Here is a 26,177-nt window from a genome sequence, read left to right as displayed (position 1 = left end):
GGAGCAGCTTGAGGCTGCATCATCTTCTTCTGGTCCTGGTTGCCTGGGAGAGGAGACCAACCCCCATCTGGTTACAACCTCCCTTCAGGTAGTTGCAGACAACAATAAGGTCTCCCCTGAGCCTCCTCATCTCCAGGCTAAGCAACCCCAGCTACCTCAGCCTCTCCTCATAGGGCTTGTTCTCCAAACACCTCCCCAGCTTTGTTGCCCTTCTCTGGACATGTTCCAGCAACTCAACATCTTTCATAAACTGAGGAGCCCAGAACTGGACACAGGGCTCAAGGGGTGGCCTAACCAGTGCTGAGTACAGGGGGAGAATGACCTCCCTGCTCCTGATGGACACACTCTTCCTGCTCCAGGCCAGGATGCCATTGGCCTTCATGGCCACCAGGGCACACTGCTGGCTCATCTTCAGCCTACTATCAACCAGTACCCCCATGTCCCTCTTTGCCAGGCTGCTCTCCAGCCACTCTGTTCCCAGCCTGTAGCACTGCATGGAGTTGTTGTGGCCAATGCGTAGAACCTGACACTTAGATGTGTTAAATCTCATGCCCTTGGACTCTGCCCATCTGCCCAGCCTGTCAAGGTCCCTCTGCAAAACTCTCCTACCCTCTAACAGATCAACACCTGCCCCCAGCTTGGTGTCATCTGAAAATTTACTGATGATGGACTCAATTCCCTCATCCAGATCATCAATAAAGATATTAAAGAGCACAGGGCCCAGCACTGATCCCTGGGGAACACCACTAGTGCCTGGCTGCCAGCTGGATGTGGCACCACTCACCACCACTCTCTGGGCTCGGCCCTCCAGCCAGTTCCTAACCCAGCTCAGAGTGCTGCTGTCCAAGCCATAGGCTGACAGCTTGGCCAGGAGTTTTCACAAGTTAAGTGATACAAACCTGATACTGTGCAATGTGAGAATCAGTTTCAGAAGGATCTCTCTAATTCCATTGGGCATTCTCAGTGATGTTAAAATCTTTTCTGATGTTAGTGAGGTGCCACAGGGCTAGTAGGGAGATGGTGATGGTGAAAAGAATGAAAACTAAGACATAGGTGTAATGGGTTAATGTAAAGATTGACCTGTCTGCTTCCCCCAACACAGTGGTGGGGGGGAGGGGGAAACAACAAACCAACAAAAAAACCAAACCCAAACCCCCAACCCAACACACAAAGAAACCACCTTATTGAGACAAAGAATTGAGATAAGAATTTACTGGATAAATAAGAATACCTTAGCACTATTACCTTAACCTATTTGCAGGAAACGCATGGTGAAAAGCAGCAGGAAGCAGCAAGCAGGCCAGGGAGCTAGCCCTCCACCACTCCCGGTCCTGCTGCCCTGTCTGCAAAAGAAAGCCAACACCAGAACAACCCAGAACCCAGAAGCAGCAACTGTAACAGCAAGCCTCCTACGTTACAATCTGAACTTCAAGCCCCATGATACTTTGCTCCAGCCAGCATTTTAATTTTTGAAGCTGGCATGAGGCAGGATAGTGTGAACAGCAGCAGACTAAAACTCAGCCTATGACAATAGGACACGGTGGCAGTTTCAGGTTATGTCTTTAAAAGTTAGCTGCAGATTTTCGAGCAGAAAAGTGGAGAAATATAAACAATCCACAGCTGGGTGTAGAAAGGAAAACAAAAGATTATTCTAAATTAATTTCATTGGCCAGATGTGTGAAGGGGACCCTTAACAATCTCACATTGCACTTTCATTCTGTATATTTGTACATACTCATTGTGTTCCATTGTAGAGTGTGGTTATTGCTTGTAAATGCAGCTTCCATTTGCTTCCGACTGAGTGAGCCGTGCTTTAGTTAATGTGGTGGTAAATTCCAAACCACTACAGACACACAGCTAAATTGTGTACAAATCTCTGCTTAAAGACAGATACCTAGGATTCAAGGGCAATCCCTGTTGCAAAGAAAAGCATTGGTGATGGGCAGCTGGCTAACATCAAACGGGAAGGTTGTGGAAAACAAGCCTCTTAGCGAAGTGCTCTTTCAGAGCATGAGGATCACCAGACCAGCATAGAGCTAACAAACCTTGATGAAGGATCTAGAGGAAAAGAATAGCACAATGAGTGATCATAGATGCACCATCTAAACCTAAAAGCAGCTAAAATCTTGACACTGCTCCAGAAACACACTTCTGTGAACATAATGAAGAACCATTTGCCTTAAATTGAATTGATCTATTCTTCGATCAAACCAAACAATACAATTTACAGAATTATTCTTTATCAATCTCTCTTGTACTGTCCATTGCCTGCCTAGTATTTTCTCCAGTCCTCCATGTGGTGGTTTGAGCCTTAACTGGGACTTAAGGGCTCAGATGAGGGCAAGGATGAGAATCCCTCCCCTGCTCCCACCTCCTCCCTCCCAACAGAGAGGGAAAAAAAAAGGGAAGGAGCAAATCCACCAAGCAATAATTTGGAGTCGGCTTGGAAGTAGAAAGATAAAGAGTTTTCTTTAAACTATATATATATAAAACAATAACAGGTAAGGTTCACAAGGGCAAGGAACGAGGATGGATGGGAGGAAAAGGAAACCCCAAGAATACAAAACCAGTCTTCTGAAGAGGCGTGGAGGCAGCAGGAAGAAGGATCAGGCCTGACCACGTGGCAGAGGAGCAGGAAAGCAGCTGCAGTAGCTCTCATTCAGGAAGCCAAGGGCGAGCTAATGGCTGCAATGTCCTCCCTTTTATACCCTAGCTGGGCAGGGAGTGGGGAGTGGAACAGACTCGGTTTCCCAGGGGGAAAATGCCCTGCAGGTAGGGCAAAGCACTTGCAAGCCCTCCACCCCCTGTTTTCAGAATGGGTGTTAACCTGCCACACTCCACTATCAATCTCCTCCAATACATCTAAAGAAATTATATACATATATTCATGTATATAATATACATATATTCATGTGGTGAAGGAGAAGGTACTTGAAATGTAAAATCAGATGTGGTTCATATTTTCTGCAAAAGTGATTTGAAATTCAAATGTAAATCAAGCTTTCCATCGTATGATACAACACAGTGAACTGTACCATCACAGCTGAATGGCCATACTACTGGAAATAACTTGAAACACAAACCCACATCTGAAATCCAAATCCAGATACAGATGTGTAGCTTGCATGTCTCTTATTGCTTTCTCAAGAAGCAAGAATGAGTCAATTTAAGAAGGACATTGAGACTCCTGAAGGACGGCCAAGGGCTCAGGTCCAGCCAACATGGATTTAGGAAGGGCAGGTCCTGCCTCTCCAACCTGATCTCCTTCTATGATCAGGTGACCTGCCTGGTGGATGTGGGGAGGGCCATGGATGTGGTCTGCTTGGACTTCAGCAAGGCCTTTGACACTGTCCCCCACAGCAAACTGCTGACCAAGCTGTCAGCTTGTTGCTTGGACAGCAGCACTCTGAGCTGGGTCAGGAACTGGCCAGAGGGCTGAGCCCAGTGAGTGGTGGTGAATGGTGCCACATCCAGCTGGAGGCCAGTCACCAGTGGTGTCCCACAGGGATCAGTGCTGGGATGAGGGGATTGAGACAGTCATCAGCAAATTTGCAGATGACACCAAGTTAGGAACAGATGTTGGTCAGTTAGAGAATAGAAGGGCTCAACCGACTGGACAGATGGGCAGAGTACAATATGATGGCATTCAACAAATCCAAGTGCTGGGTGCTGCACTTTGGCCACAGCAACCCCATGCAGAGCTACAGGCCGGCATCAGAGTGGCTGGAGAGCTGCCAAACAGAGAGGGACCTGGGGGTGCTGATTGACACCTGCCTAAACATGAGCCAACAGTGTGCCCAGGTGGCCAAGAAGGCCAGTGGCATCCTGGCCTGCATTAGGACTAGTGTGGCCAGCAGGAGCAGGGAAGTCATTGTGCCCCTGGAGTCTGCATTGGTTAGGCCACACCTTGAGTCCTGTGTCCAGTTCTGGGCCCCTCAATTTAAGAAGGACATTGAGACACTTGACCGTGTCCAGAGAAGGGCAACGAGGCTGGGGAGAGGCCTTGAGCACAAACCCTATGAGGAGAGGCTGAGGGAGCTGGGGTTGTTTAGCCTGGAGGAGGCTCAGGGGCGACCTCATTGCTCTCTACAACTACCTGAAAGGTGGTTGTAGCCAGGAAGGGGTTGGTCTCTTCTCTTTAACAACCAGCACTAGAACAAGAGGACACAGTCTCAAGCTGCACCAGGGAAAGTTTAGGCTGGAGGTGAGGAGAAAGTTCTTCATGGAGACGATCATACATAGAATACATGCATACATACATAGAATAAACCAGGTTGGAAGAGACCTTCAAGATCATCGCGTCCAACCCATCAACCAATCCAACCCACCTAAACAACGAACCCATGGCACCAAGCACCCCATCAAGTCTTCTCCTGAAAACCTCCAATGATGGCGACTCCACCACCTCCCTGGGCAGCCCATTCCAATGGGCAATCATTCTCTCTGTATAGAACTTTTTCCTAACATCCTAACTGCAGGCTCATGTTCAGCCTACCATCAACCAGCACCCCCAGGTCCCTCTCTGCCTGGCTGCTCTCCAGCCACTCTGACCCCAGCCTGTAGCTCTGCATGGGGTTGTTGTGGCCAATGTGCAGAACCTGGCACCTCCCCGGGCGGCTCCGCGGAGAGGCCGAAAGACTTCGTGGCTCTATTTCAGCTGCAAAGAGAGTAGCCCCGGAGCGAAGCGGCGCCGCCACCCCCCGCCCGCCGCTCCTCTCGGGCTTCCCAGCCGCACCGCTGGCTGCGCCGCGCCAGGCTCCCCGGCGCGGGGCCGAGCTGCGCCTGCCCGCTGCTGCTGCGCGGCTCCGGGCCGGCCGAGCCCGCCCCGCACTGCCCGGCGCCGCGCCGCCTCCAGCCACACATCATTCGTCATTGGAATGTGCTGCCCAGGGAGGTGGTGTGGTCACCATCCCTGGAGGTGTTCGAGAGGGGATTGGACGTGGCACTTGGTGCCATGGTTTAGTAGTCATGAGGTCTTGGGTGACAAGTTGGACTTGATGATCTCTGAGGTCTTTTCCAACCTTATTGATTCTATGATTCTATTAAATGATAAGGATAAAAGGAGAAACAAGGATTGTAATCTAACACAGAATTTTTTCTTTCATATTTTGTATCTTCAAGTCTTTAGTACATCTGTCACTATGTTCTACTGCCCTTTTTATAGTAACTCATACCTATTGCTTCTCAGGATCATCCTTCTGGGATTTTCTTATGAATCCTCTGCTTTAAAACTGGTGTCTTTCCCTCAGACCTATACCCTTGCAGCATGGATATTCTTTATATCAGCATGATTACTGATACAAAAGCCCCTATCCACTGGCTTTGTCGTTCAAGAATGAAGGGCAAACAAAATGTCTGCTGATTTTGTGTTTGTTTATTTCTGCAGCAGGAGTGTCTGGAAACAAAGATAATTGTGGAAGATTAATTGTCCAAAAAGGGAAAACTAATTTGCTGAACAGCAGCTTGGCAGTAGCAAGAATGTAAAATGGAAGAAATCAACAGTGACACTTGATTGTGGAACCAAATACAGGGGCAAAGGTATTTACTCTATTGTCTGCAATTGTTATTCGAATGACCTTATCTCTACTACTCTCCAAGTTTATGCCTATCAAGAGGAGAAACAGTGTGCCCTATTGACATCGACTGAGTCAATCACAAACAATGTGTGCTGAGAAAATAGCCATATATATTCTTCTGTAGTTGCAGTGGTTGCAGTATTTCTCATTTCTCAGATAGGACACATTTTTCAGTAGCACAGACTTTCTTGGAAGATCAGAGCCTATTTCCTTCTCTTTGCAACTATTTGTGCTTTGTACTCAGAAAGGACAGTTATAATCATCTACTTCAAAAATTTTCACATGGAGACCATGACTTTTTTAATATTTTTTTTAAAAGACTGGACTAAAAGATGTCCAAAACAAAAGTTTTGCCTGGTAGACTCTAGGCAATAGCAAATCTGTCACCTCCTTCACAGAATTTTTTTCCCTAGTGTGTAATTAACCTTAGTGTTCAAAAATGCATTTTATTTCAAGTTTGAATTTGTCTGACTTTCAGCAAATTGGATTTCATTACATCTCTGTCTGCAAGACTGCAAATCTTCTCATTATCACAGCTTTCCAAGTGTAAGGACCTCAGTCTTTTCTTTAATAACTGGAATAGATTAAACCTGAAGTTCACATGGGAAGAGTTTTCCCAGTCCTGTTCTTTTGGGTCTTCAAATATAAATGTTGTGAGTATAAAGGAGCTGGCAAACTCTTTACAGAATAGAATAGAATAGAATAGAATAGAATAGAATAGAATAGAATAGAATAGAATAGACCAGATTGGAAAAGACCTTCGAAATCATCAAGTCCAACCCATCGTCCAACACCATCTAATCAACTAAACCATGGCACCAAGCACCCCATCCAGTCTCTTCCTAAACACCTCCAGTGATGGTGACTCCACCACCTCCCTGGGCAGCACATTCCAATGGCCAATCACTCTCTCTATGAAGAATTTCTTCCTAACATCCAGTCTAAACATCCCCTGGTGCAGCTTGAGACTGTGTCCTCTCATTCTGGTGCTGGTTGCCTGGGAGAAGAGACCAGCCCCCACATGGCTACAACCTCCTTTCAGGTAGTTGGAGACAGCAATAAGGTTTCCCCTGAGCCTCCTCTTCTCCAGCCTAAGCAACCCCAGCTGCCTCAGCCTTTCCTCATAGGGCTTGTGCTCCAAACCCCTCATCAGCCTTATTACCCTTCTCTGGACCTGTTCCAGCAAGTCAAAATCTTTCCTAAACTGAGGGGCCCAGAACTGGCCACAGGACTCAAGGTGTGGCCTAACCAGAGTGGAGTATAGGGGGAGAATGTCCTCCCCGCTCCTGCTGGCCACACTCTTCCTGATACAGGCCAGGGTACTGTAAACTTAATACAGTAAATTGCAAGAGTCCAGCTCAGGCACCACTAGGTGTTAGTGACCTCCTCCTGTTCGACTACAATTTTATTAGAAGCTGTTAGCAGGAGCTGTAGTTTGAACAAGAAGCTTTCATCTGACATATGTTAGATGTGCTAGGACTTGCTTGCATTGCCATGGATATATAGCACTGTTCAGATTACTAGGAGACCTGCTACATGGTCCCAGCAGCCTTCCTAAAAAGGTCTGCCTTTCTAAAAGGTTTGAATTTCTGGAATGTCCTGTGTCATATCTACCAGTGTCAGGCAGCTGAATATGGATGCCCTCGGATATTCAAAATAACACTTGTTTTTATTTTTATTTTTTAAATTAATTAAATCTCACCTTCTGTGTCATGACAGAGAAATTCAGAGAAGTTATTAAATTCAAGAACATTCTCAGAATTCTGTCATTTTGGAATAATGACAATTCCATGTAATTTTATTTTTATTTTTTCCTCTCAGCATACCATGTGGTATTAGATCAAATTTCCTGGAGAGATCAAACAAATCCATTTTACCAACAAAGGTGCTCTCATTAACCTGACATTAAGCTTGCCAAAAAATATTAGAAGTTTGATTGACAAGCTGTGTTTTCCACAAATTTGAGTTGCCTCCTTCACAGAAAGAGTTGTTGGCTGTTTGAATGTACTGCCCAGGGTGGTGGTGGAGTCACCATCAGTGGAGGTGTTCAAGAGGGGATTGGACGTGGCACTTGGTGCCATGGTTTAGTAGTCATGAGGTGTTGGGTGACAGGTTGGACTTGATGATCTTTGAGGTCTTTTCCAACCTTACTGATTCTATGATTCTATATTGCAGTAATGTGCAGGAAAACCTGTGCAATACCACTTTAGTGGTGACCCCGTGGTGCTAGGCTAATGGTTGGACTTGAAGATCTTAAAGGTCTTTTCCAGCCTAAATGATTCTTCATTAATAAAGTCTCAAATTAATTGTTCCATTGCTTTATCCATCACATAATCAACCACTTAAGTGGTCTACTCTTCACCAGTTTATCCACATTTTCACTTTTAACATATATAAATTGTACAAATGGCAGGCCTCCAGCAGTTCAGATTTTTGTTACTTTTTCAAGAGATATTTGATATTAACATTAGCAGTTTACCAATTTCCATAGTTTATTTACTCCTCTTGCAGAAATTATCTGAATCTGTTGATTTTAATATGTTACTTTTCAAGACATGCTGCATAATATTGGCCTTTCTTGTGGAGAGTGAGCATTATTGTCCATCTCCATTACTGCATAAGCCAGGTAAATTTCCTTGCTTCAATCTCAACCTTCCCAGGCAACAACAAAAGTCAACAGTTTATGCATACACATGGTGAATGTGACTCAGAAGCTTGTCAGTGCCAGCCAGGGAGCAGACTTAGGATTTTCCCCGTTGTCTTTTAAGTTATCACTACTTCTGAAAATACTTCCACAAGAATAACGGTATCATGAGCAAGCACTGTGTAAAAGAATGTGTTGTGTTCTCTTATACCTAAGGCATAGGACTATGAATTTAAAATTCTGGATTCCATTCATACCTCTCTGACTAGAACAAAACTCTCCATCATTTTTCAGCAGTCCTGGCTCACTGGAGACATCCCAGATGACTGGAAGCTGGCCAGCGTGGTACCCATCCACAAGAAGGGCCGGTTGGATGAGCCAGGGAATTACAGGCCTGTCAGCCTGACCTCAGTGCCAGGCAAGATTATGGAACAGGTCATCCATCATAAAATATATGCTGGATAGAGCAAGATTAAGTCATTGAGCATAGAATCATAGAATTATAGAATCAATAAGGTTGGAAAAGACCTCAAAGATCATCAAGTCCAACCTGTCACCAAATACCTCATGACTACTAAACCATGGCACCAAGTGCCACGTCCAATCCTTTTTTGAACACCTCCAGGGATGACGACTCCACCACCCCCCTGGGCAGCACATTCCAATGACTAACAACTCTCTCAGTGAAGAACTTTCTCCTCACCTCGAGCCTAAACTTCCGTAGGCGCAGCTTGAGACTGTGTCCTCTTGTTCTGGTGCTGCTTGCCTGGAAGAAGAAACCAACCCCATTCTGTCTACAACCTCCCTTCAGGTAGTTAGAGACAGCAATGAGGTCTCCCCTGAGACTCCTCTTCTCCAGGCTAAGCAAGCCCAGCTCCCTCAGTCTCTCCTCACAGGGCTTGTGCTTGAGACCTCTCCCCAGCCTTGTTGCCCTTCTCTGGACATGTTCAAGAGTCTCAACGTCTTTCCTAAACTGAGGGGCCCAGAACTGGACACAGGACTCAAGGTGTGGCCTAACCAGTGCTGAGTGCAGAGGCACAATGACTTCCCTGCTCCTGCTGGCCACACTATTTCTGATGCAGGCCATTGGCCTTCTTGGCCCCCTGGGTTCACTGCTGGCTCATGTTCAGCCTAATGTCGACCAGTACCCCCAGGTCCCTTTCTGTTTGGCTGCTCTCCAGCAGGATAGTGCATGGTGGGAACTTAGAAAAGTAAGACTATATCCTGGCTTCAGAGAACATTTAGCCTGGCCTTTTTATCTTCAACAGTGGTCACTAGTGAAAATCTAAGTTAAACTTGGGCAAGAAAAAGTGACACTTTCTGCTCCTGTACTTGCCCATGGATTTCTTGTGCAATTTGTTGTTTGTTTATTTAACAACTATCAATTAAGATATTCACCAAATTAATCTCACATCTTCCATCTTGAATGTGTCCAGAGAAGGGCAATGAGGCCTAGGAGAGGCTGTGAGCACAAGCCCTACAAGGAGAGGCTGAGAGAGCTGGGGTTGCTTAGCCTGGAGAAGAGGAGGCTCAGAGGAGACCTCATTGCTCTCTACAACTACCTGAAGGGAGGTTGTAGCCAGGAGGGGGTTGGTCTCTTCTCCCAGGTAACCAGCAGCAGAAGAAGAGAACAGAGTCTAGACTGCACCATGGGAAGTTTAGGCTCAGGGTGAGGAGAAAGTTCTTCACAGAGAGAGTTGTTAGCCAGAGGAATGGGCTGCCCAAGGAGGTGGTGGAGTCACCATCCCTGGAGGTTTTTAAAAAGTGAGTGGATGAGGCACTTAGTGCCATGGTTTAGTTGATTAGATGGTTTTGGGTGATAGGTTGGACTTGATGATTTTGAATATCTTTTCCCACCTGGTTAATTCTGTATTTCTGTATGAAGGATGAGTATTCACTTGTCACAATGTCCCTTTCTCAGTGATTCTTTCTGTAGAGCAGTGGGACTGAGATTTCCAAGCTAGCTTGAACTTTTTTTTTTCATCCCCTCTGCATTTGCCACCATGGAACATAACCACAATGGAGAAGATGCAGTCTTTTTCTGTCTGTTATTTATGAAATTTATCTTAGGATTCATAAGAAATGATCTTCACTTTCCAACCTGCCCCTCTTCCTGAAGGCTTCCTGTTCAGAGTTGATTGATAAGTGAATGCATTTTCCAGATATGTTTTATTGTGTGTTTTCCTCCTTTCCTTCCTTATTTCAGAAAAGAAGCAGTGAGGGAGAAGAAATGGTCGGTTATTGAGGCACAAAAGCAGAGATTTATTGAATAACGAGAGCAGACTCAAGGGGCATCCAGGTAAAAATAGTCTAATTAGCATAACATCATCTGACTAAACAGCTCCTGCTCCACCACCACCATTTTTGAACCCATCCCAGAGCTGGGGGTAAAACCCTCACCAGCCAAGATACCACACAGAGGAGCTCAGCCCCAGTAAGGAGGCCCAGCCAGCACTCATGGAGGATATTGGAGGAGTCATCAAACATTGTCCTACCTAACCGGGGGGCCACCAGGAGCCAGGGAGCTGCATGGTTTCCCTGTGTTCCATGAGCAAGTGATAGGAGCTCTCCTCAGCAGCTTAGACCCCCACAAGTCCATGGGACCAGATGGGATCCATCCTAGGGTGCTGAGAGAGCTGGCAGATGAGCTGGCCAAGCCACTCTCCATTATTTTTCATCAGTCCTGGCTCACTGGAGAGATCCCAGATGACTGGAAGCTGGCCAACGTGGTACCCATCCACAAGAAGGGCCGGTTGGATGAGCCAGGGAATTACAGGCCTGTCAGCCTGACCTCAGTGCCAGGAAAGATTATGGAGCAGGTCATCCTGAGTGCAATCACACAACACTTAGAGGATGGCCAAGGGATCAGGCCCAGCCAGCATGGGTTTAGGAAGGGCAGGTCCTGCCTGACCAACCTGATCTCCTTCTATGGTTCAGGTGACCCGCCTGGTGGATGTGGGGAGGCCTGTGGATGTAGTCTACCTGGACCTCAGCAAGGCCTTTGACACCGTTCCCCACAGCAAATTCCTGGCTAAGCTGTCAGCCCATGGCTTGGATGGGAGCACACTGCGATGGGTTAGGAACTGGCTGGAGGCTGAGCCCAGAGAGTGGTGGTGAATGGTGCCACATCCAGCTGGCAGCCAGTCACCAGTGGTGTGCCCCAGGGATCAGTACTGGACCCCATGCTCTTTAACATCTTTATTGATGATCTGGACGAGGGCATCGAGTCCATCATCAGTAAATTTGCTGACGACACCAAGCTGGGGGCAGGAGTTGATCTGCTGGAGGGTAGAGAGGCTCTGCAGAGGGACCTGGACAGGCTGGGCAGATGGGCAGAGTCCAACGGCATGAGATTTAACACATCCAAGTGCCAGGCTCTGCACATTGGCCACAACAACCCCATGCAGAGCTACAGGCTGGGGTCAGAGTGGCTGGAGAGCAGTCAGGTAGAAAGGGACCTGGGGGTGCTGGTTGATGGTAGGCTGAACATGAGCCTGCAGTGTGCCCAGGCAGCTAAGAGGGCCAATGGCATCCTGGCCTGCATCAGGAACAGTGTGGCCAGCAGGAGCAGGGAGGTCATTCTGCTCCTGTACACTGCACTGGTTAGGCCGCACCTCGAGTACTGTGTCCAGTTCTGGGCCCCTCAGTTTAGGAAGGAGGTTGACTTGCTGGAACGAGTCCAGAGAAGAGCAACAAAGTTGGTGAGGGGTTTGGAACATAAACCCTACGAGGAGAGGCTGAGGGAGCTGGGGTTGCTTAGCCTGGAGAAGAGGAGACTCAGGGGTGACCTTATTACTCTCTACAACTACCTGAAGGGAGGTTGTAGACAGACGGATGTTGGTCTCTTCTCCCAGGCAAGCAGTACCAGAACAAGAGGACACAGTCTCAGGCTGCGCCAGGGGAGGTTCAGGCTGGATGTTAGAAAAAAGTTCTATACAGAAAGAGTGATTGCACATTGGAATGGGCTGCCTGGGGAGGTGGTGGAGTCGCCATCACTGGAGGTTTTTAGGAGAAGACTTGACGGGGTGCTTGGTGCCATGGGTTAGTTGCTTGGGCGGTGTTGGATTGGTTGATGGGTTGGACGCGATGATCTTGAAGGTCTCTTCCAACCTGGTTTATTCTATGTATTCTATGTACCATCACCCAGTGTGCACCACAGGCACTCACCAGTGACAAGAGGAGGATCCCTCAGCCCAGATGGGCTCAGCTTAGGGCTTCTGCCTTTCCTTGGGGGGATTAAAATGGGGATTGGGTGGGGAGAACCAAGTGGCCACACTTGGGGTGGGAGGAGACTTCAACAGAGCCCAGGTGCCCTGGGATTTGAGGGAAAAAGGGGCAAAATGGGGCAGGTGAGGGACTTCTGGGTGTCAGGGGGTGATGGGACTGGGGGGAATGGAAAAAAAAATAGCAATGGGTAGATTCATATTGGATGTTAGGAAGAAAGTCTTCACCATGAGGGTGGTGAGATACTGGAATGGTTTGTTCAGGGAGATGGTAGAAGTCCCATTCCTCGGAGTTTTTGAGGCCAGGCTGGATGTGGCTCTGGGCAACCTGATCTAGTGTGAGGTGTCCCTGCCCATGGCAGGGGTGTTGGAACTGGATGAACCTTGGGGTGCCCTCCAACTCCAACAATTCTATGATTCTATGATTCTAAAACAATTTTACAGTTTAGGCTGGATGTTAGTAAGTTCTTCATAGAAAGAGTGATTGGCCATTGGAATGGGCTGCCCAAGGAGGTGGTGGAGTCACTGTCCCTGGAAGTGTTTAGAAAGAGACTGGATGAGGCACTTAGTGCCATGGTTTAGTTGATTAGATGGTGTTGGATGATAGGTTGGACTCAATGATCTTGGAGGTCTTTTCCAACCTGGTTAATTCTGTGATTCTGTGATAAGGGCTGAAGCAAATTGCCTTGCAATTGGGCTGGGGCATCTCTATCTGCTCTGTGGTTATCACTACAGAAAATATCTGGCAGCAAACTTATCTTTTGCCAGTTCAGGGAATTGCACTGATTCATTTCTAAGGTCAGAGATCGCAGTCAGAGAAGGCTAATTGCTAGTAGCTGCCACCTGAGATAAGACATACTGCTACAAGTAAGTCATTATGTATCAAATGGGCAAACAGAAAGAACCCAGTTAACATCAAATCCTGCAAATCCTCTGTATCTACAAAATACACAGTGAATTCACTTTCTATGCTTTACCTTAGACAACATCATCTTAGACAAGTCAAATATTCTGCAACTATAACACAGGAAAAAATGGCTGCATGTCTTTTTACCTGAAATTCATACATTAGAATAGAATAGAATAGAATAGAATAGAATAGAATAGAATAGAATAGAATAGACCAGGTTGGTAGAGACCTTCAAGATCATCACATCCAACCTATCATCCAACACCATCTAATCAAGTAAACCATGGCACCAAGCACCCCATCCAGTCTCCTCCTAAACACCTCCAATGATAGCGAGTCCACCACCTCCCCGGGCAGCCTATTCCAATGGCATATCACTCTCCCTATGAAGAATTCCTTCCTAACATCCAGTCTAAACCTCCCCTGGCACAGCTTGCGACTGTGTCTTCTTGTTCTGGTGCTGATTGCCTGGGAGAAGAGACCAGCCCCCGCCTGTCTACAACCTCCCTTCAGGTAGTTGTAGACAGCAATAAGGTCTCACCTGAGCATCCTCTTCTCCAGGCTAAGCAACCTCAGCTCCCTCAGCCTCTCTTTGTAGGGCTTGTGACGACGGAGGTTGGAATCAATACAGCTGATCAGTATGATCTAGTATCGTTCCTTTATTGTTCCAGTATTGCAGGCCTATGGCACAGGCCTATGGTAAGAGTATAGCACAGTAAAGCAGGGAAGAAGAAGGGATAGGAAAGGCAGAAGTGCGCAGCAAGGGAACTTCCACGACCTATATGAACTCGGAGTGCCTTGTTGGCATGGACTCATTGGTTCCCTATGAGTGACCACACATCACACCACTATAGATTATTGGTCCAACCACTGATGGCACGTGAGGTTTGTTGATGCAGGTGCATGTCCTGTTGTCCCAAGATAACGTGCTGTGTTTATAGCTACCAGTGCCTTGCTTTAGTTACATGCTGCAAGACAGCACTGTTTGGTACACTGCTAGCTGGCTCTGCACTTGTGCTGAGCATGGCCTACCACCATGTCAGGCTCTAGGCCTGCACTGCTAGATTGCTCACACTGCTCATCGCTGGCATTGCCACAGGCTTGTGATCCAAACCCCTCCCCAGCTTTATTGCCCTTCTCTGGACACGTTCCAGCAAGTCATTCAGGTAGATGGCAGGTGAATGCAAGCAGTTCTGGCAATACCATCACAGTCTGAAGGGAGAACAAGAAATTTTCATTTAGCTCCTTGTAAATGCTCTCAGTTTCAGTGAGCATTATAACAATATGAAGATGCCATTATTCCAGCTGTAATAATATTGCCATAAAGCCAAGCTGTTCTGCAGCAGTTGTTTTGATTGCCACTTCACCTCTTGCTAATACCAGTGGTTTGGCACCATTTAGTGAAAGCAAAATCACATATAACAAACAAATTTCTCCCATCAAGAGCTTCAAATATGTTTTCACATTTGATACTGACTGATGATAATAGAAAATTGTGACCATTTATGGTTGAGGTAAAGGAGCAAGTAAATATATAGTATAAAGAAAAAGTAAGAAATTCAGTCAAGCTAACCTGGGTTTGGCTAAGATAGGGTTAAGTTGTTGGTTTTTGTTTTTCTTTTTTTTTTTCACAAGAAGCTGGTGGGTGGGGATATGTGCTGCCAAGACAGATAGCTTAACCAGCCAATGGAGTATTCATACCATACTGATGCCATGCCCACTATACAAGGGAAGGGCAGCTGCAGCAAGGGCACATACTTTGAGCGGGCGGCTGTGATGTGGCACACATGGCAAGGCAGGATCAAGCAGCCAAGAAGACCAACAGCATCCTGGCCTATAACAGAAATAGTGTGGCCTGAAGTTGTAGGGAAGTGATCATGCCTCTGTACCTCTGTACCTCTGCACCGGTGAGGCTGCCCCTTGAATACTGTGTTCAGATTTAGTTCCCACAGTACAAGGACATTGAGTTGCTGGAGTGTGTCCAGAGGATAACAAAGCTGGTGAAGGGTCTAGACAACAAGTCTAAAGAGGAGCAGCTGAGGGAACTGGGATTGTTTAGTGGGGAAAAAAGGAGACTGAGGGCACACCTGCTTGCTTTCTGCAACTACCTGAAAGGAGGTTATAGTGAGGTGGAGTCTGGTCTCTTCTCCCTAAAATCAAGAGGAAATGGTTTCCACTTACACCAGTGGAGGTTTAGATTAGATATTAGGAAAAATTTCTTTACTGAGGGAGTGGTAAGGCATCAGAATAGGTTGCCCAAGGAGGTAGTGAAGCAACCATCCCTGAAGTTGTTAAAAGAATGTGTAGACATGGCACTGTGGGACATGGTTTAGTAGACATGGTGGTAGGTTGATGGTTGGACTCAATAATCTTAGTGGTCTTTTCCAAATGAAACAATTACATGGTTTTATGAAAAGCCCTTGTCCTTTTGGTGACCCATGTGGAGCATGAAATGATTGGACAATGAAAATGTTAATATAACTTTGTCATATGCATTGTCTTTATGTATGAGGTAAAGAAGCAAATAAATAAATATAAGTTAAAAAGAAAAATAAAAAGAAAGAAAGAAACTTCAGTATGGATGAAAATTCATCCATACACTGACTTAAGGGCTGGTGGACGTGGGGCAGGCTGTGGATGTAGACTACCTGGACTTCAACAAGGCCTTTGACACTGTCCCCCATAGGAAACTCCTGGCCAAGCTGTCAGCCCTGGGCTTGGACAGCAGCACTCTGAGATGGGTTAGGAACTGGCTGGAGGACTGAGCCTAGAGAGTGATGGTGAATGGTGCCACATCCAGCTGGCAGCCAGGCACTAGAGCTGTCCCCCAGGGATCAGTGCTGGGCCCCATGCTCTTTCATATCTTTACTGATGATCTGGATGAGGGGATTGAGTCCATCATCAGTAAATTTGCAGATGACACCAAGCTGGGGGCAGGAGTTGATCTGTTAGAGGGTAGAACAGCTCTGCAGGGGGACCTTGACAGGCTGGGCAGAGTCCAAGGGCATGAGATTCAACACATCCAAGTGCCAGGTTCTACACATTGGCCACAACAACCCCATGCAGTGCTACAGGCTGGGGTCAAAGTGGCTGGAGAGCAGCCAGGCAGAAAGGGACCTGGGGGTACTGGTTGACAGCAGGCTGAACATGAGCCAGCAGTGTGCCCAGGTGGCCATGAAGGCAAATGGCATCCTGGCCTGCATCAGGAAGAGTGTGGCCATCAGGAGCAGGGAGGTCATTCTCCCCCTGTACACTGCACTGGTTAGGCCACCCCTTGAGTCCTGTGTCCAGTTCTGGGCCCCTCAGTTTAGGAAAGATGTTGAGTTGCTGGAATGTGTCCAGAGAAGGGCAACAAAGCTGGGGAAGGGTCTGGAGCACAAGCCCTATGAGGAGAGGCTGAGGGAGCTGGGGTTGCTTAGCCTGGAGAAGAGGAGGCTCAGGGGAGACCTTATGGCTGTCTACCACTACCTGAAGGGAGGTTGTAACCAGATGGGGGTTGGTCTCTTCTCCCAGGCAACCAGCACCAGAACAAGGGGACCCAGTCTCAAGCTGCACCAGGGGAGGTTTGGGCTGGATGTTAGGAAGAAGTTCTTCACAGAAAGAGTGATTGGCCACTGGAATGTACTGCCCAGGGTGGTGGTGGAGTCACCATCAGTGGAGGTGTTTAGGAGGAGACTGGATGGGGTGTTTGGTGCCCTGGTTTAGTTGATTAGATGGAGTTGGATGATGGGTTGGATGTGATGATCTCAAAGGTCTCTTGCAACCTGGTCTATTCTATTCTATTCTATTTTATTCTATTCAATTCTATATCAGACTCTACAAGTTAGCAGCATCTGTGGGTATCAGAGAACCTGATAATCCTTGAATAAGACAACTTAAGAAATATATCAGGGATTTTTTTTTTCTTAAAAACCTGTTACGGTGAGCAGGTCTGTAAGATGATAAGTACCCAAAGGTAATGAATCAATATAAAACTACTAGAATATTAGGATCTCCCAGTATATGAAGGGTAGAGGATAATTCTAATTATCCATAAAACAGATTCAAAACTCAGTCGTGTGAGTATGAAAATTAAATTACATTACTAAAGTGAATTACTTTTCACCAGATTAGGTGGCCAATAAGCAATTTTTCAGGCAGGGTTAGGAATGGGGAGCCAAGACAAAACACAAGTAGGCTAGAAGAATAAACGGCTTTGCTGAACCAAGCACAGGTGGTGTCGCAGCCCTGGAAACATTCTCTGTTTAACAAGAGGTTGTAGTGACCCACACCAAACCTCCTCCAGCAGGCTCTTTGCCTTACATTTGAGATCCCCTTCTGTCTCACTGTCAGTTTGGCAGCAGTTCGAACAGAACAAAGCTTGCAGGGATCTGTATTCATGTGTTATCAGTATTCAGATCAAACCTATTTGTTTCCAGCTCGTTCTATTGACTTAATATGCCCTCAACCTTTCCCTTCAAGAAATCTCAGCCACAAAAGGAAGAGCAAGGAACACCAGTGTACCACCTTGAAGTGGCTACAAATGATTCATTCTTCTGTTTGTGTAGTATCTTGAGTGCTCTCAAATCCCATTGAGATGAATGAGGACTCAGCACATCAGAACGACCACTTTGTGTACACAGGCTGGGTATGAAAGAAACACAGAATGCAGAGCTGGGCATGTGGCTAAAGGGATCCTGCAGCAGGGAAGAGTAACCAGGCATCATCTCTGCCTATTTAGTATACAAAACAATACTGTATTCAAACCCAGCAGACTGAGTATGTTGGCTTACAATTTTTTTCATCCCAGCTTTCTCATACATTAAGAACACCTAAAGGTTGTGAAATTTTCCCAAATTTGCAGAACCCTTTGAGACCCTCAGACGAAAATCACTACATTAGTAAAGAGGATAATTTGTGCTTGTTCCCTGTACTGCTGGTATAAGCTTGGGTAAGGCTGCTCAGAAGCATGAAGCTGAAGTTAACACAGGAGGAATGTTCCAGAAACATAGCTCATAGACTCTCGAGTCCCATCCCCCTTACATCACTGCCAATGCAGAATGAGTTGAACAACCTGACAGAAATGGAAGTGTAAGTCAAGAATAAATTTCTCTCTGAACAATGTAAAATACCAGCTGTGTCTTCAAACATCCATAGCCCTAGTGATTTTACTGACTATAATTGGATGAAAAGAGAGCAATATAGTCATGTGAAGCTTGACTTCATGTTCACTAGTAGAATCCTTTAGCTGAGCTGCCCCACTGTTTCTGGCACATTTCTTCCAGGAGCTGTGAAGGAGACATCTTCTGCAGCCGCAGCTTGGGGCTTGGTGGCTTGTTTTTCTTGTCTGTTAACAATGACAATCCTTAAACCACTCTAAGATACAAATAAAAGAGATTATTCTTACTACCTATGATTTCCCTAATGGATCCAGAGAGAGTCCAGGTGCTAGAAAATCCTTTCTTTAAAAAAACTGCACAGTAACTTTGTTTCAGAGTTTCTTTCTCTCCTAGATAGTCTTTCTTTATGTGAGATCTCCATTCTGTGTTTGGAATAGAATAGAATAGAATAGAATAGAATAGAATAGAATAGAATAGAATAGAATAGAATAGAATAGACCAGGTTGGAAGAGACCTTCAAGATCATTGTGTCCAACCCATCAACCAATCCAACACCACCTAAACAACTAAACCATGCAACCAAGCATCCGGTCAAGACTCGCCCTGAACACCCACAGCGATGGCGACCTCACCACCTCCTCGGGCAGCCCATTCCAGTGGGCAATCACTGTCTCTGTGTAAAACTTCCTCCTAACCTCCAGCCTAAACCTCCCCTGGTGCAGCCTGAGACTGTGTCCTCATGTTCTGGTACTGGTTGCCTGGGAGAAGAGACTAACCTCTGCCTGTCTACAACCCCCCTTCAGGTAGTTGTAGAGAGTAATAAGGTCACCCCTGAGTCTCCTCTTCTCCAGGCTAAGCAACCCCAGCTCCCTCAGTCTCTCCTCATAGGGCTTGTGTTCCAAGCCCCTCACCAACTTTGTTGCTCTTCTCTGGACATGCTCCAGCAAGTCAACATCCTTCCTAAACTGAGGAGCCCAGAACTGGACACAGTACTCGAGGTGTGGCCTAACCAGTGCAGTGTACTGGGGCAGAATGGCCTCCTTGCTATTAGCAACGCTTGGTTATGTTCTTGTTAGGGCAGAAATAATTTTAATTGGTATAGCCTGTACTGATAGCCAGTACTGATTGATAGTAGGCTGAATATGAGCCAGCAGTGTACCCAGATGGCCAAGAAGGCCAACGGCATTCTGGCCTGGATCAGGAACAGTGTGGCCAGCAGGAGCAGGGAGGTCATTGTGCCCCTGTACTTAACGCTGGTTAGGCCACACCTTGAGTCCTGTGTCCAGTTCTGGACCTCTCAGTTTAGGAAAGATGTTGAGTTGCTGGAACATGTCCAGAGAAGGGCAACAAAATTGGTGAGGGGTTTGGAGCACAAGCCCTATGAGGAGAGGCTGAGGGAGCTGGGATTGCTTAGCCTGGAGAAGAGGAGGCTCAGGGGAGACCTTATTGCTGTCTACAACTACCTGAAGGGAGGTTGTAGACAGGTGGGGGTTGGTCTCATCTCCCAGGCAGCCAGTAGCAGAACAAGAGGACACAGTCTCAAGCTGCACCAGTGGAAGATTAGGCTGGATGTTAGGAAGAAATTCTTCCCAGAAAGTGATTGGCCATTGGAATGTTCTGCCCAGGGGGGTGGTGGAGTCATCATCACTGGAGGTGTTTAGGAAGAGATTGGATGAGGCACTTGGTGCCATGGTTTAATTGATTAGATAGTGTTGAATGATAGGCTGGACTTGATGGTCCCAAAGGTCTTTTCTAACCTGGTTAATTCTATTCTATTGTATTCTTCATAAGTAGAAGTGTGCTCCTTTTGTCACCTGGATATACAGGTGAACTTTGTAACTTTTGCAATTAATGAAAATTGTTTCCCACAGTTTTCTAGTGGCAGACCAGACTGCTAATGGTGGCTAGAGGCCTCTTACGTGATGTACCATGCAAGAAGAAAATTGGAATGGTCAGAAAAAGAAGCTATTAGAAAAGGATTTCTGCAGGTGATTAACCTAATGAGGACCAGGGTTTTCATAATGAGACTGTCAGCTTCTTCTGGAATTGATACTTGAAGCTCACAAATCTGATTCTTACAGTTCTGTTCCTAGTTCTCATATATGTAGGTTTGTGGGGTGGGGGTTATCATTAGGCAGCTTTCTGCCCCGGCGGCTCCTCTTCCGGCACATTGGCACAGCCTGCTCCTGAGCCTTCATCAGTTCTTTCTTGAAGTAGGTCCAGCCCTCCTGGACCCCTTTATTTTTAAGGGCTTTATTTTTTATTTATTTTTAGGACACAGAGAGAGGGTTCCTCCTGGTCTGCTTCTTCCAGGCTACCTGGTGATGTCTCTGTCCTTTTCTCTTCTGGCATTCTCTTCGTTTACCTTCAGAGCAGCATTGCCCAGGTCTTTTCTCTGTTTTCCCTCTCCAAAGCCAGTAGTTGCTCAGATCTTTTATACACTTTTTCAGGTATCTATATTCCAGAGAGTATGGATAGCAGTGGCCTCTGCCCATTGTTTCCAGGGCAGATGCAGTCTGGTGAGCAAGCTTTATCTATGCACCTTCCAGAGAGTTGTTCCAGTGGCGTCTGCCCAATTCACATCAGCTACTGTCTGGGCAAGCAGCAAAGGTGATTTTATCTTTGTTGAGTCACATCAAGAGAGACAAGATTTAGTCTCTCACAGTAGATTAAGAGACAAGTACTAAAACCAGAAATATTTGGAGGGGTTTGGGTGTTGTGTTTTGGTTTTTTGGCTGGTTTTTGGGGTGTTTGTTCATTTGTTTGTTTTATTGATAATGAGGAACTTGTCAAAATTCCTTTGGAGGGGTCAAAACTATATAGAATCATTAAAACAATTTAAAGAGTTAATTCTAAAAATTGGCAAGAGCTTTTCCCCTAGCTCACAATCAAACTTGTAAATGCCAACTTGTTTTACTTCAACAATTTAAAAAACACACTTTGACTTTCACATTGAAACAGCACTTTTAATTTTAACATTAACATTGCATGCCATGAACATGGGTTAAAACAATCAGTTGCATGTCTGTACACCTGTAAGTGAACATCATACTTTTGTGAATTCAGAGTGTCTTCACCCTAAGATAAATATACCCTCACCAGCACTTGGAATAGAATTAAATTCACAAGGGGCTGTTTGTTAATACCCTAGATGAACCCAAGACAATCATAGCTGGAAGAAAGCTAAAGCAGGGGTTACACAGATTGCTCCTGGGCTTTGTTGTCTTTCTCTGGACACATTCCAGCAACTCAACATCTTTCCTAAACTGAGGGGCCCAGAACTGGACACAGCACTCAAGGTGTGACCTAACCAGTGCTGAGTACAGGGGCACAATGACTTCCCTGCTCCTGCTGGCCACACTATTTCTGATACAGGCCAGAATGCCATTGGCCTTCTTGGCCACCTGGGCACACTGCTGTCTCATGTTCAGCTTTCTATAAGCCACTACCCCCAGGTCCCTTTCTGCCTTTCTACACATCCATGCTAATCTTCCAGAGCTCCAAATGTATCAGGCTCAGTCTCATGCACAACCTCATCTCCATTGTCGGTGCTGGATGTCATTGCCACCTTTTCTCTTGCACCACAGTCAACTTCACCGTATCACAGTATCACAGTATCACTAAGGTTGGAAGAGAACTCGAGGATCATTGAGTCCAACCTGTCATCACAGACCTCATGACTAGACCATGGCACCAAGTGCCATGTCCAATCTTCTCTTGAACACCTCCAGGGATGGTGACTCCACCACCTCCCTGGGCAGCCCATTCCAATGACGAACTACTCTCTCTGTGAAGAACTTTCTCCTCACCTCGAGTCTAAACCTCCCCTGGCGCAGCTTGAGACTGTGTCCCCTTGTTCTGGTGCTGGTTGCCTGGGAGAAGACACCAACCCCCTTCCTGGCTACAACCACTTTTCAGGTAGTTGTAGAGGGCAATGAGGGCAATGAGGTCACCCCTGAGCCTCCTCCTGCACTTTGTGCAGCCCCAGGGTGATCAGATTGGGGAGCAGATCCACTGACCTCTGACTTTCACCTGAATCCATTATTCTGTGTGGTCTTCCATCTGCCTTGATGAAAGGAGGATCTTGAATCAGGTGAAAAACTGTCAGGTTCTCCTTTTCAGCAAAAGTCTGGACTAAAGGCTCTGCATAACCATTACATAAAATACTTACTGACTCAGTTTTGCACCAAAGACATTCAGGGACAAATGAGGGAGCTACATACGGATGGCAGAACACTGTGAATTTGGGGCATGAAATGAAGCACCTGTCTATAGATTTCATCTGGTCTTTCTTTCTAGAACTTTTTTTGTTGGTGAATTATGGGGGTTTGATGGTTGGTTATCTTTTTTATTAGTTTAAGGGTTGGACTAGATGGCCATTGGAATGTGCGACCCAGGGAGGTGGTGGAGTCACCATCCCTAGAGCTGTTAAAAAAGGGATTGGATGTGGCACTTGGTGCCCTGGGTTAGTAGTCATGAGGTGTTGGGTGACAGGTTGGACTTGATGGTCTTTGAGGTCTTTTCCAACCATATTGATTCTATGATTCTGTGATTTTTGAGGTCTCTTACAATGAGACATATTCTGTCATGCTATGATTCTGCATTCTCCCCTTTGGGTGTGGCAATTTATACATAATATGCTGTCCTCCAACAAGATCAGCAAGATAGGTTTCAGTAATATGGGGTTTATGTATAGAGGCCACACCTCTGTAAAGCTCAGCACTGATCACAGGTCCTGGGGATGCATAACACAGTAATGGTGTGACAGGTTAGGCTGTGCCTTTAAGAAAAGGACAGCTGCAGAATTCTCTAGCTGAATGTTTAGGTGTAAAAAGGAAAACAAAGATTAATTCTAAATTAATTTCATTGCTTAGATGTGAGACATACCATAACACACATCTCTAATATTCTTGCTCTCACTCGCTCCAGCTTCAGCATCAGTCTGTTCTGACTTTTGTTCTTGGCCAGACTGCCTGCATGTTGACCCTGACCTGCGAACTGATAAGAATAACTATATTCTTAACAACTGCTTTGAGCTAATGAATTTCCCTTAATATCCTTTTTCCTCTTTCTCCTTTTTCACCTATTTACTACTAGGGGAAAGGGGAGGAGGGGGAGAGGAGTTTTGGGGGAACACGGAGGGGATTCTCCTCGGGAGGATCTGTGTTTGTGTTATTTCCTGTAAATTCTTGTATAATATTGTAAATATTGTATATGTTCTATATATTCATTGCTTTTCATTATTGCTTGTAAAATGCAGCTTTCCTTTTGCTTCTCTGGCTGAGTTGAGGTGTGCTTTATGTGGATGCGGGTGGATTAAACCATCATACAACTACAAATTGGAAAAGCACATGAATGCTGAGGATATCCAACTAATGTATAATACCTACATGAAAAATAGATTCATCAAAATATTATTTATTATTGCATTTTTAGAATAATACAGTTGTATAGAATGGATTTACACAATTAGGCATCTCAACAATCAATTTTATTTTTGAAATGAATAAATAAATTGGGTTTTAATTTGGCTGGAGAATACAGAAATTGTATATTTTAGAATAGATTAGAGTAGAATAAAATTAGCCAGGTTGGAAAAGACCTTTGAGATCATTGAGTCCAATTTCAGCTGAGTTTCAAGTTTAAACTAAGATGAAATATTTCAGAAATAAGCAGTACCATGTCAGTCCTTCCAGCTCAGTCACTAAAGTATATGATCTCGAGCAAAACAGCTAAAATAAAAATGATCCTGAGTAATCATCCAAGTTTTTTTTGCTTGTTTAGGGCGGAGAAGCAGTTTGTTCAAAACCTTACAAAGCCACACTGATACTGGAAAAAAATACTGAAAATCTCCTTTTTGTTTCCTTGAAAATTGTAACTGGGTAGGTTTTGTGTTATTTAGGATCAGTAGCAAAGCAAGGGTACAAAGGGATTAAATGCTTTGCTTGAAAACAGGGCTGTAAATTCATGTCCTTTATCTTGAGCTTTGCAAAGCTCACTGAGTCACTAAGATTCAAATTCTTTTTTTTTTTTTTTGCTTGTTAGTTTTGTTCTACAGGTTTTTTTTGATCCTGTTCCAATAGAGTATTTTTTCCTAGAGAGACAGGTATAGAAAGAGGAAAGAAAAAATGGAAGAATTTACTGAAGGTGTCAGTATTAATCAAAAGAAGAAATAAAATACAGAGAAAAATAGAATCACCATCTAATAGTTAGATAATGAAAAATTACAAAGCAACTCTTATTAAAGTAAAACATCTTCACTTTTGTGAAGAAGATAAATTGGTTCCAAAAGCTGAGAGAGCCAAATGCTCCTGTAGGTAATTTAGAGGCCAAAAGGTAAGAAGAATAACTTCATTATCAAAGTCAGTTGGAGCTGTGACAATTGAATTATTTGAAATGTTTGTAGTTTAAAATATGTTGCAGCTGTTGTTCTGAGCAAGGGCAGTGGCTAGACATGTGCAGAGTGCATGATTCCCTAGCTGACCGATGGCCGCTGTGAAGAGCGAAACAATAATATTCCATGTGTGCCAAGAACAACATCCTGACATTCTGGCACCTTTTATTGGGGAGTGATTTTAGCTTATACATCTGGCTGGACTCTATTGGTTAAGTGATTGATAACAAAGAGTATATAAACAGCCATTCTGAGCAATACTGAACATTGTGGGGTTAGGGCTACTCTAGGGACTTCTATCTCTGTTAGCTACTTTAGAATAGAATAGAATAGAATAGAATAGAATAGAATAGAATAGAATAGAATAGAATAGAATAGAATAGAATAGAATAGACCAGGTTGGAAAACACCTTTGAAATCACCGAGCCCAACCTATCACCCAACACTATCTAATCAACTAAACCATGGCACCAAGCACCCCATCCAGTCTCTTCCAGCAACTCAACATCTTTCCTAAACTGAGGGGCCCAGAACTGGACACAGCACTCAAGGTGTGGCCTAACCAGTGCTGAGCACAGCGGCAGAAGGACTTCCCTGCTCCTGCTGGCCACACTATTCCTGATCCAGTCCAGGATGCCATTGGCCTTCTTGACCACCTGGGCACACTGCTGGCTCATGTTCAGCCTACTATCAAACAGTACCCCCAGGTTCCTTTCTGCCTGGCTGCTCTCCAGCCACTCTGACCCCAGCCTGTAGCACTGCATGGGGTCATTGTGGTCAATGTGTAGAACCCATCTCATAGAGTGGGTTGTTTGCCTCAAAGACTTAGGGCTATTGGAAGCAACCTAGTTCTACTTAGAGACTAGATGTTCTTTGGGGAAGTGGTTTCATATTAGAAAAATGTCTGAATCCTAAGGTTACTGTATGGATAGTGTTTAGTGGGATGCAGGTTCAAATCAACAGTTTAGTTAATATGAGTTGCATGCTTGGCTATCTGGAATTTCATGTTCTCAAGCCTTTATGATGTTGCTCTCTATGTGTATATACAAAATATATATAAATGCAAAAGGTCTGTCTGAGTGTTCATTACTTTTTTGATGCACTAGTTTTCCATAGTCACCAGAGTCTGCAGTGACTGTGGGTTTACAGTCATACAGCTGATGCATAGTAAATTATATTTCCTTGGTATTCTCCTGACGAGAAAAACAAGCCTTAATCAATCCTTGGCCACAAACACCCTGAACTGTACTGGAATAAACTGGGCTCAGATGCCAGATGTCAATCATGTTGCTAAGACACATGATAGATATCATACTTGTCATTTATTGCAC

This window comes from Dryobates pubescens, chromosome 6 (assembly GCF_014839835.1).
Source record: "Dryobates pubescens isolate bDryPub1 chromosome 6, bDryPub1.pri, whole genome shotgun sequence".
Classification (NCBI taxonomy): domain Eukaryota; kingdom Metazoa; phylum Chordata; class Aves; order Piciformes; family Picidae; genus Dryobates; species Dryobates pubescens.
Note: the sequence above shows the minus strand (reverse complement) of the source record.